Source organism: Peromyscus californicus, unplaced genomic scaffold (assembly GCF_007827085.1).
Source record: "Peromyscus californicus insignis strain IS unplaced genomic scaffold, ASM782708v3 Scaffold_7__1_contigs__length_154581171, whole genome shotgun sequence".
Classification (NCBI taxonomy): Eukaryota; Metazoa; Chordata; class Mammalia; order Rodentia; family Cricetidae; genus Peromyscus; species Peromyscus californicus.
The window spans coordinates 96858717-96868091 of NW_026294595.1; the positions used below are offsets into that span (position 1 = coordinate 96858717).

The following is a 9375-nucleotide window of genomic DNA, read 5'->3' on the forward strand; positions in this document are numbered from 1 at the left end:
TCTAGCCAGCTACGTGGGCAGGACAATGCCCCTGCTCCTGTCCTAGAATAGGGTAATGATAGTTGTTGGTGTAAAAATTAAGGGTGACGAATGATATGAGCTAGCTTGTTTGTGACTGGCCCTTGCTATGTGGCCCTGGCTAGCCGGGTAGTTACCTTGCAGTCAGGCCTCAGATTCACAGCAAGCCTGTTGTCTCAAGCTTCCCAAGTGCTGGGGTTACAGGTGTGAGCCACCCCACTAGTGTTTACTTCAAAAAATGTAAAATGCGGGGAGCATGGTGGTGCCTGGTGGCTTGGATGAGAGTGCTCTCCATAGGCTCATATGCTTTGGGGAAGGATTGGGAGGTGTGGCCTTGCTGGAGGAGGTGTGGCTTTGTTGAAGTAAATGTGTGTCACTGAGGGTGGGCTTTGAGGTTTCGAAAACCCACCACAGGCCCAGCCCCTGCCACCCCTCCCCCACTCCCTACCTCTGCTTGCTGCTTGTGGATCAGGACATAAAGCTCTCAACTACTTCTCCAGCGCCATGCCTGCCAGCCTGCCACCATGCTCCTCACCATGATGATAATGGACTAAACTGAAACTAAACAAGTCCTCAATTAAATGCCTTCTTCTGTAAGTTGCCTTGGTCATGGTGTCTCTTCATAGCAACAGAACAGTGACTAATACATAGTACACACACATAAATAAACAAACAGTTCTTCATAAGGACTTTGTGGCCAGCCTGGGCTGTCTGAAACCCTGTCCCACAGACTAAAACAAACCTGCAGTGATGACTGGGTGTGGTGGCACACCACTTTAATCCCAGCACTTGGAAGGCAGAGGCAGGAGGATCTCTGGGAGTTTGAAGCCAGCCTGGTCTACATATTGGGTTCCAGAACAGCCAGGGTTACATAACAGAGAGAGCCTGTCTCAAAAAGCAAAAACAGAACCCTGTAAAGTATGGTGGGCATGCCTATCATCTAGCACTTGGAGGCTATACCAGGAGGAGTCCCTTGATGCATTCAAATCCATCCTGGGAGACTCCTGTCTCAAAAAACCAAGAAAGTGGGAGCTGAAGAGACGACTCAGTGGTTAAGAGCACTTGCTGCTCTTCCAGAAGGCTGACTTTGGTCTCAGCACCCATGTCAAGCAACTCCAGTCCCAGGGGCTCCCACACGTCTAGCACATACACACATATAAATACAGGCAAAATACCCATACACATAAAAATAAATAATTTAAAGAAAAAATCTAGTATAGGCTTACTAATAAACGTTAAGAGAAAGAGAAGTTCTCAGTAGAAAAGCATGGGTGTAGGCTTCTCAAAGAACAGCTGAAGAAGCAAGACATTCCCATGTGTGGGTACAGGCTCCTGTAGGCTCCCTAAGAGAGTAACGCTCATTGCTTTTGGTGGCTTCTGTTTTTTACAATAATCATAATTAGGATTTTGGAGGGGTTTGAAGTTAACATATTCAAAGTGCTGCTAAGAAACCCAAATGAGACCACAAGGTGGTTCCTCAGGGGTCCTGGACAGGACTATAATTGATAAGGTGACAGCGTAGCTCACAAGGATAAATGAATGTAGGATAACTTTACTATGAGCAAAGCTAGCTGTTCTGTTAGAGATTCTCAGGAGATGTTTGGGGAAATGAATGAGGGCCTACTCAAGGTCATATACTCTCAGAACTTAAGCCTGCTATTACTGTAGTGTGAAATATCAATGTATGACAGGGAGATGAATACTATGTTGACAGCCTTTACAGCAAATCTTGTTTTGGAATTTTTTAACATTTAAGAAATGTGTGTGTGATGCCGGGCGGTGGTGGCGCTCACCTTTAATCCCAGAACTCGGGAGGCAGAGGCAGGCAGATCTTTGTGAGTTCGAGGCCAGCCTGGTCTACAGAGAGAGATCCAGGAAAGGCGCAAAGCTACACAGAGAAACCCTGTCTTGAAAAACCAAAAAAAAAAAAAAGTGTGTGTGTGGTGGGTAGCTGTTCTAGCTTTGACCTGGAAGTACTACCCCCAGTGAGGCTTCCAGTAACTGTCACGCCTACCTATGGCCTGCCCCTGAGGTGGGGTCAAGATGAGACCCCTTAAGACCTGAGATCCGGATGTGCTGGCTCTCTTGGTTCCTGGTGATCCTGGATGCTGGATGGTAGACTGAGTGGAGTTCTCCAGAGAACACCTCTGGACTGCACCTCACCTCTCCCAGATCCTGTAACCTATCCCTTTACTTGTTGTAAGTAAAACCCCCAAATAAACCTCCCTTTTAACTACGTGGAGTTGCCTTAATACTTCCACCAATGTGTGTGTGTGTGTGTGTGTGTGTGTGTGTGTGTGTGTGTGTGTGTGTGTGTGTGTATAGGTTAGAGTTGGTTGTCTCCTTCCAGAATTCTACCGGGAATTGAACTTAGGTCACTAGCCTTGGTGGTAGGAACCTTTCGAGGCTTCAGTCAGACTCTTGGGCGAGAAAAATCTTCTGTTTCCCCCATGTTATTATATGTTTCCCTGTCTTTCTATACTCCTTCAAGATTTGGATAGATGAAATAAAAGGTGAAGTGCCTTTCCAACCCAGGAGGGCATCGTGAGTCAAGCAAAGGCCTAGAGGCGGCCACAGCATGCGGCAGACAGTGCTCACAGGGGTGGGACTGGAGGGTAGGAATCCAATTACTAGGAAAGGGGACAAGATCTCAGAGAGGCAGGGGGATAAACGACGACATTAAAGTTATAGCACAGGGCTGGAGAGCTGGCTCAGCAGTGGAGAGCACCTGTTGCTTTTGCAGAGGACCTGGATTCACTTCTCAGTGACCACATGGTGGTTCACAACTGCCTGTAACTCCGGTTCCAGGGAATCTGATGCCCTCTTCTGACCTCTAAGGGCTCCGGTACACCCATGGTGCACATACATTCAGGCACACACAGACATCCACATAAAAATAAATATATTAAAAAAAATCATTTTTCGCCGGGCGGTGGTGGTGCACGCCTTTAATCCCAGCACTCGGGAGGCAGAGCCAGGCGGATCTCTGTGAGTTCGAGACCAGCCTGGGCTACCAAGTGAGTTCCAGGAAAGGCGCAAAGCTACACAGAGAAACCCTGTCTCGAAAAGCCAAAAAAAAAAAAAAAAAAAAAAAAAAAATCATTTTTCAAGCTGAATATGATGGCTCACACCTTTAATCCTGGCATTCTGGAATCAGAGGCAGGCAGATCTCTGTGAGTTTGAAGCCAGCCTAAACAAGCCCCCGACCAGCCAAAGCTGGTGAGAGCCTATGGGGGAAAAAAAAAAGAAGGAAAGAAAGAAAGAAAGAGAGAAAAAAAAAAAGCAAAAGTAATTTTTCTTTCAGGGACAGGAGAGATGGCTTCATAGTTAAGAGCACTGACTACTCTCCCAAAGAGCCTGGGTTCAGTTCCCAGCACCCACATGGAAACTTGGGAGCCTTTGTGACTCTAGTTCCAGAGGACCTGACACCCTCTTCTGGCCTCCACAGGTACCAGGCATGCACATGGGGACCAGACATGCATGCAGGTGAGACACCCATACACATTTAAAAAGATCTTTTTTCAGGCTCTGCAGTTAGGAGCACTTGCTGTTCTTCCAGAGTACTAGAGTTTGACTCTCCAAACCCATGTCTGGAGGCTCACTACTATGTGTAACTCCAGCTCCCAGGGTATCTGACACTGTCTTCTGGCCTCCATAGGCAACTGCACACCCATGGTGCACACACACACACACACACTCACACACACTCACTCACTAACTAAATTAATTAATTAAAAAACCAAATCTGCCAAAAATAAATTTTCAGTGTGATATAATCTGTTGCTATCTGTCTAGTTTTATTGCTTTGAAGAAACACCATGACCACGGCAACTCTTATAAAGGAAAACATTTAATTGGGGCTGGCATAAGGTTTCAGAGGTTTAGTCCATTATTGTCATGTTGAGAAGCATGGCAGCATGCAGGCAGACATGATGCTGGAGAAGGGGCTGAGAGTTCTACGTCTTGATCCTCATGCAACAAGAAGTGAACTCTGTATCACACTGGGGTTAGTTTGAGTATATAAGACTTCAAAGCCTTCCTCCATAGTGACACACTTCTTCCAAGCAGGCCATACCTACTCCAACAAGGCCTCTCCTCCTAATAGTGCCACTCCCTATAGGCCACACATTCAAACACATGAGTCTAAGGAAGGGGGCATACCTATTAAAACTACTACATCATTATTATATGATTATTCTTTCTGATGCTCAAATTCTCCCCCTTTGGCCAATGAGAGCCTTCTCAAGAGGTGCCTGTGTGCTTTTTACTTGGTCTCATCAACTTCACATCAATCTTTTCTCTTTCTCAAATATGTGCTCTGTTATTCATTAAGACTGAGAGTGGGCTCCATTTGTTCCAACTTAAAAAAAAATACACATGGGTGTTGTGCCTGCTTGTACATCTGTGTACCATTTGTATGCCAGAAGGTATTAGATCCCATTACAGGTGGTTGTGAACCATTGTGTGGGTGCTGGGAATAGAACCCAGGTCCTAGTGCTCTTGCCACTAACCCTCTGCTCCTCATTGTATCAACTTCTGTTTGTCCTACATAGGTTTGATCAACTCATTTTTTAAAAAAATTAAATTAGAGCCGGGCGATGGTGGTGCACGCCTTTAATCCCAGCACTCGGGAGGCAAAGCCAGGCAGATCTCTGTGAGTTCAAGGCCAGCCTGGGCTACCAAGTGAGTTCCAGGAAAGGCGCAAAGCTACACAGGGAAACCCTGTCTCGAAAAACCAAAAAAAAAAAAAAAAAAAAATTAAATTAGTTTCCAATGTTTATAATTATGGGACATCTTGCATAAAACTCCAAGCTCCTGGCTTCTCCTAAAACACCAGAAAGTCTGGCACACTGGGCTATATTCCCACCAAGTACAACTGGCAGAGGACGAACAGCCGTGGTGCCTTCGAATGAATTCACACTGCCAAAGACTGCCTTAGGGTTTCATTGACGCTCCAAGCTTTTACCACCAACTTTCACTTCTTCTCTTACTATCATGTCCCTTTGAAGGCTGGGAAAAATGAAAGGGAAAGTGGAAGGGAGTGAGGAGAGGAAAGGAAGGAGGAAGGACGTGGGTACAGAGGGTTCGTGTTCCTGGAAAATGGGAGAGCACCACTTTCTTTTTGTAGAATCACAGATTCTCTCTTTACTATGAAAACAATACGGTTCTATACTGAAAGAACATAGCATAAAGCAAAATCTTGCAATCATAAAGCAAACCTTGCCACTCATTTATAGGCTGTAAGGAACCTCCTGAAGCCAGGCACACTTACGTATATTGTAATCTCAACTGCTCTGGAGGCTAGAGGACTGAGTTTGAGGCTAGCTTAGCGAGGGAACATAGCAAGATCTTGGGGGAGGGGAAAGACAGAAAACAAAAAGCCCTCTGTTCAAATATTTATTTGTGGAGCTGGGTGTGGTAGCATACTTCTGTAATCTCAGTGCTTGGGAAGTTGAGGCAGGAAAATCCAGAGTCAATTTTGACAACAAGGTGAGTTCAAGGCCAGCTACATGAGACTCTGCCTCAAAAAAAAAACACCAACAAAAAATCGAGGTGGAGCTGTGTGTGTTTGGAACACAATCGTGGTCAAAACTTAGAGAATCTGAATGGTGGTGCACATCTGTGATCCCAGCCCTGGGAAGGTTGAAGTAGGAGGATCACAGTGAACATTTGGAGAGATGTCTCAGTGGCTAAGAGCTCCTGCTGTTCTTGCAGAGGACTGGGGTCCAGTCCCAGCACTCCAGTTCCGGGGTCCACCACCCTCTTTTGGCCTCCCTGGGTATGCGCTATACATGTAGGCAAAATATTAATACATATAAAACAAAATAAATATTTTTAAGATCTTAAAAAACAAACAAAAAAACCCAAGTCCTAAAACAATGAAAGCCACAACAAAAGCCGGGGTAAAACAAGCAACAAAAAAGACTCAGTGAATCCTGCTGGCAAACGCCTTGCATTTTCTAGCTTTAGTGGACTCACATTGTATCTTTCTTGGCACTAAGAGATGAGACTGAAGGGCTTTCAAGTGGACTGCCAAGACAATTTCCTCTTCTAGTCTCTAAATTCAGGTCTGAATGGATAATCTCTTTCTTCTCTTTTCTTCTTCTTCACCCTGATGTTCTCTACACGAACTAGATGGGAACCAGGACTGGGAGGTGGGAGATAGAAGGAAGACAGGCCTCAAGATGGGTGGAGGGTCCCTCAGTGTGAGCTCCCTTACCCACCTAGGCAAAGCTATCACTTCGTGGTCTGTTCCCGTATTATGATTTTTGGGAGTTGGAGGTATAGGTATTTCATGGAAGAAGAGGACTATCTTTACATATATGAATACGTAAGTATTTTTTTTTTTCACTATCATGACAAGATAACAGCACTGGAAAACGGCAATACTTGGAGGACGAAGTGAAGAATGAGAACCTTCCGGTTAGCTTGGACACTTGCCGTCTGTAATTACGGACGAACGACGCAATTTTTAAAAATAAAAAACGGGGAGAGAAAAATACCACAAGGTCACAGGGGTGCTGTTTCGCTTGTGTTGAGTGGCTTAGACACAGGGTTCCAGGAGGAAGGGATTAGAAGCTGTTCGAGCTGAAGCCGTATTCGGAGCGTTAAAGAATTCTTAGAGGCGGCGATCTTTAGAAGAGCTTAGTATTCAAGGGAGAGAGAGAGAAACCGTGGTTCCTGTAAGAAAATGAAGACTCAAAAGAAAAACAAAGTCGGACCCCTTGCCGTGCCATTGTTGCCACAATGCCGTGACTCGGATTCGAACCGAGGTTGCTGCGGCCACAACGCAGAGTACTAACCACTATACGATCACGGCGAGCTACCGGGGACCTGTAAAATTGCCCTTCCGAATATTCTCTTCAATACTCATAGGCCATCCCACTTCCTGCGTCACTAAATGACCCAGCTATTGGGCGGGACTCCAACCTATGGCCTGAGAATGCGCAGGCGCATCGCGCCGCTTGCTGGGCTTTTTGGTTCCTTAGTCCCGGGCATAGAATTCGCTTGTGACAGGTGTGGGGTTTGGCGGGAGACCCTTGAGCGTCCAGGGACCCGAGCTGACTGTCTTGGGGAGGCCGGGGTCCGGGGGTCTGGACACTTGCCTGCGGGCTCTGCAGAGTTCCCGGGCCTTCGGGGGCGCTCCCTATTGGATCTCCCGGCTGCTGATCGTCCCCCGCCCCCAGCAGTGACCCACCACGACCTTTGCGGAGGGGGCGAAAGTCCTCAGTCCGGGGTTGACCGTGTGGACCTAACCCAGTGACGGGGTGTCAGCCTCAAGCCCGCCCGCCTCTTCCTTCCAGCCTCTCCCACTCCGGGATGCTCCCTCTCGGCTTCGCGCCCACCTCTGACCCCTCTGGGCGGCAGCTGGGACTCGGTCCGGTTTTTCCTCCTTGTCCATCCACGCTCGCGCCCACGCGGCGCCTAGAAGGTGACGGCTTCCACAGAGGGCAGTGGCTGTTTACGAAGCAGAGGATGTGACAGCACTTTCTGACAAGTGAGTTCAAAGTGGCCACTTTTTTAACCCTCTCCTACTACAGGGCCACTAGAGGTCTCGCTGAACACCAACTAAATCCTTTTCACCATTTCAACGCCCGAGGCGGCAGGACATTCTCCTGCTTTCCCTGCTCGCGTGGCTTTCGGTGTCATTCCCCGGCCCCCACCGACTGTCTGGTGCCCATTCAGTCAACAGGTCCCGCCAGCACGGTGGGGGCGGGCAGGCTCTAAAGAGGACCCAGGGGGAACACTTGGGAGAGGACTCACAACGCCTTTTCATGACCGTGTTCAAGTCTTTGCACGTTAAATTGCTGCTTGACAGAGTCCCATCCTACTTAATTAAGAGCTGTCTCAAGGGTCACTCCCTCTGCGGAGACTCTTCATCACTCTGGCGTCTACTCCAGTGCTTTGATGGAAGCTTGTAGAAAGCCAAAGCTGTATAGGAAACTTAGAAAAAAAAAAAAAAGACATCGTACTTTTAAGAACACGTACACATAGGTATGTTACACTTTCCAGGCTGACGTGTTCTCTGTACTTTGTAGTGAAAATGTATTTTCATCATGAACTGGAATGGAAGCCTCCTGTGTTCTGCTAGTCCAATTTAGCCAGAACCGGTTGGTGTAAACGCTGTTCTTAACTGTCACCGGGGTTTGAGATCCATTTTCCGGAATGTTAGGTCAGGATTAAAATGGAACCGAAGAACAAAACACAGCTCCCTTGCCGTGCCATTGTTGCCACAATGCCGTGACTCGGATTCGAACCGAGGTTGCTGCGGCCACAACGCAGAGTACTAACCACTATACGATCACGGCGAGCTACCGGGAACCTAGGGTCAGGGATCTTTGCTTGATCTCTTCTCTATTCGTTGTCCCGCCCCCTTCTGACGTCACTGGCTTGCTGGCGTTTGTTTCCGCCTATCATCAACGGCGGGACTCGGGAGTGCGCGCAAGCGCTTTGGTTTCCCTGGCTAGGTCTGCGCACTGGCCGAGTGAATCCCTCCGCTTCGCCGCGGTCTTAACAGCTAGGGGCTGAGCCCTACCCCCCCTCCTTTTTTTTAAAGGCAGGGTCTCATTTCGTCCAGGCTGGACTCGAACTCGAGATTTTCCCTCCACCATGTCCCGAGTTTTAGTTTTCCCAGTCGCGATCACGCGGGGCTTGCCAGGCACTTTCATGTTGGTCTTTGTGTGTGTGTGTGGTGCGTTCCCAAGGCCAAGCAGAAACGCGGGAAATCCGTAGCACCTCGTTACGGTCAGCTGGGGTCTGTGAAGTACAACAGTATAAGGATCGCGGGACATTGGTCGTTCTCATCTCAAGGACGCCACTGGATACGGGTTACGACGTGGCGTTCCGGTAGCTCGCCGTGATCGTATAGTGGTTAGTACTCTGCGTTGTGGCCGCAGCAACCTCGGTTCGAATCCGAGTCACGGCATTGTGGCAACAATGGCACGGCAAGGGCGCCTTTTTAGCCAGGTCACGTCCTTCCTGGTGGCGAAGTCGTTGTAACGCCTCGTTAATTAATCATCCTCCCCCCAAGCTTGGCTAATTCTCAGAGATGACATCTGTTCCGTGGGGACTTAACGTTGCAACTTTGACAGATCAAGTACCACTGTATCATGCTTTTGGATGTATTTCTCCGAGATACTTTCCTCATTTTTGCCCCGCCAGTGGCTAAGCCAACTATTAGTCCTTTAAAAACCTCACACGACTGAAAACTCCATCACAGGTGACATAGGAAGAATAGGAACAACGCAAACATTAAGAGTTAGAGTGGGGTGGGTAGGAAAACATACCAAACCACGTGACAAATGAAAGCTACCACCGTACTTGAGGCGCTAGTTCTTGTGGCCACTGTTGATTGCT

At 47.9% G+C, this 9375-nt stretch overlaps 1 long non-coding RNA gene and 3 other non-coding genes across 4 annotated transcripts; 1 reads left to right on the top strand and 3 right to left on the bottom strand.

The window, feature by feature from the left end:
• Window positions 1-4813: 4813 nt before the first annotated feature.
• LOC128101637 (uncharacterized) lies at window positions 4814-8262 on the bottom strand. The gene is made up of 3 exons (XR_008215147.1): window positions 7365-8262; window positions 5998-6699; window positions 4814-5804 (listed from the first exon to the last, which is right to left on the bottom strand). It is a non-coding gene; the product is annotated as an uncharacterized LOC128101637 (long non-coding RNA).
• On the bottom strand, window positions 6767-6838 carry Trnah-gug (transfer RNA histidin (anticodon GUG)). The gene has a single exon. It is a non-coding gene; the product is annotated as a tRNA-His (tRNA).
• On the bottom strand, window positions 8256-8327 carry Trnah-gug (transfer RNA histidin (anticodon GUG)). Its single transcript has one exon. It is a non-coding gene; the product is annotated as a tRNA-His (tRNA).
• A 545-nt stretch (window positions 8328-8872) lies between these two features.
• On the top strand, window positions 8873-8944 carry Trnah-gug (transfer RNA histidin (anticodon GUG)). The gene has a single exon. It is a non-coding gene; the product is annotated as a tRNA-His (tRNA).
• Window positions 8945-9375: the final 431 nt, after the last annotated feature.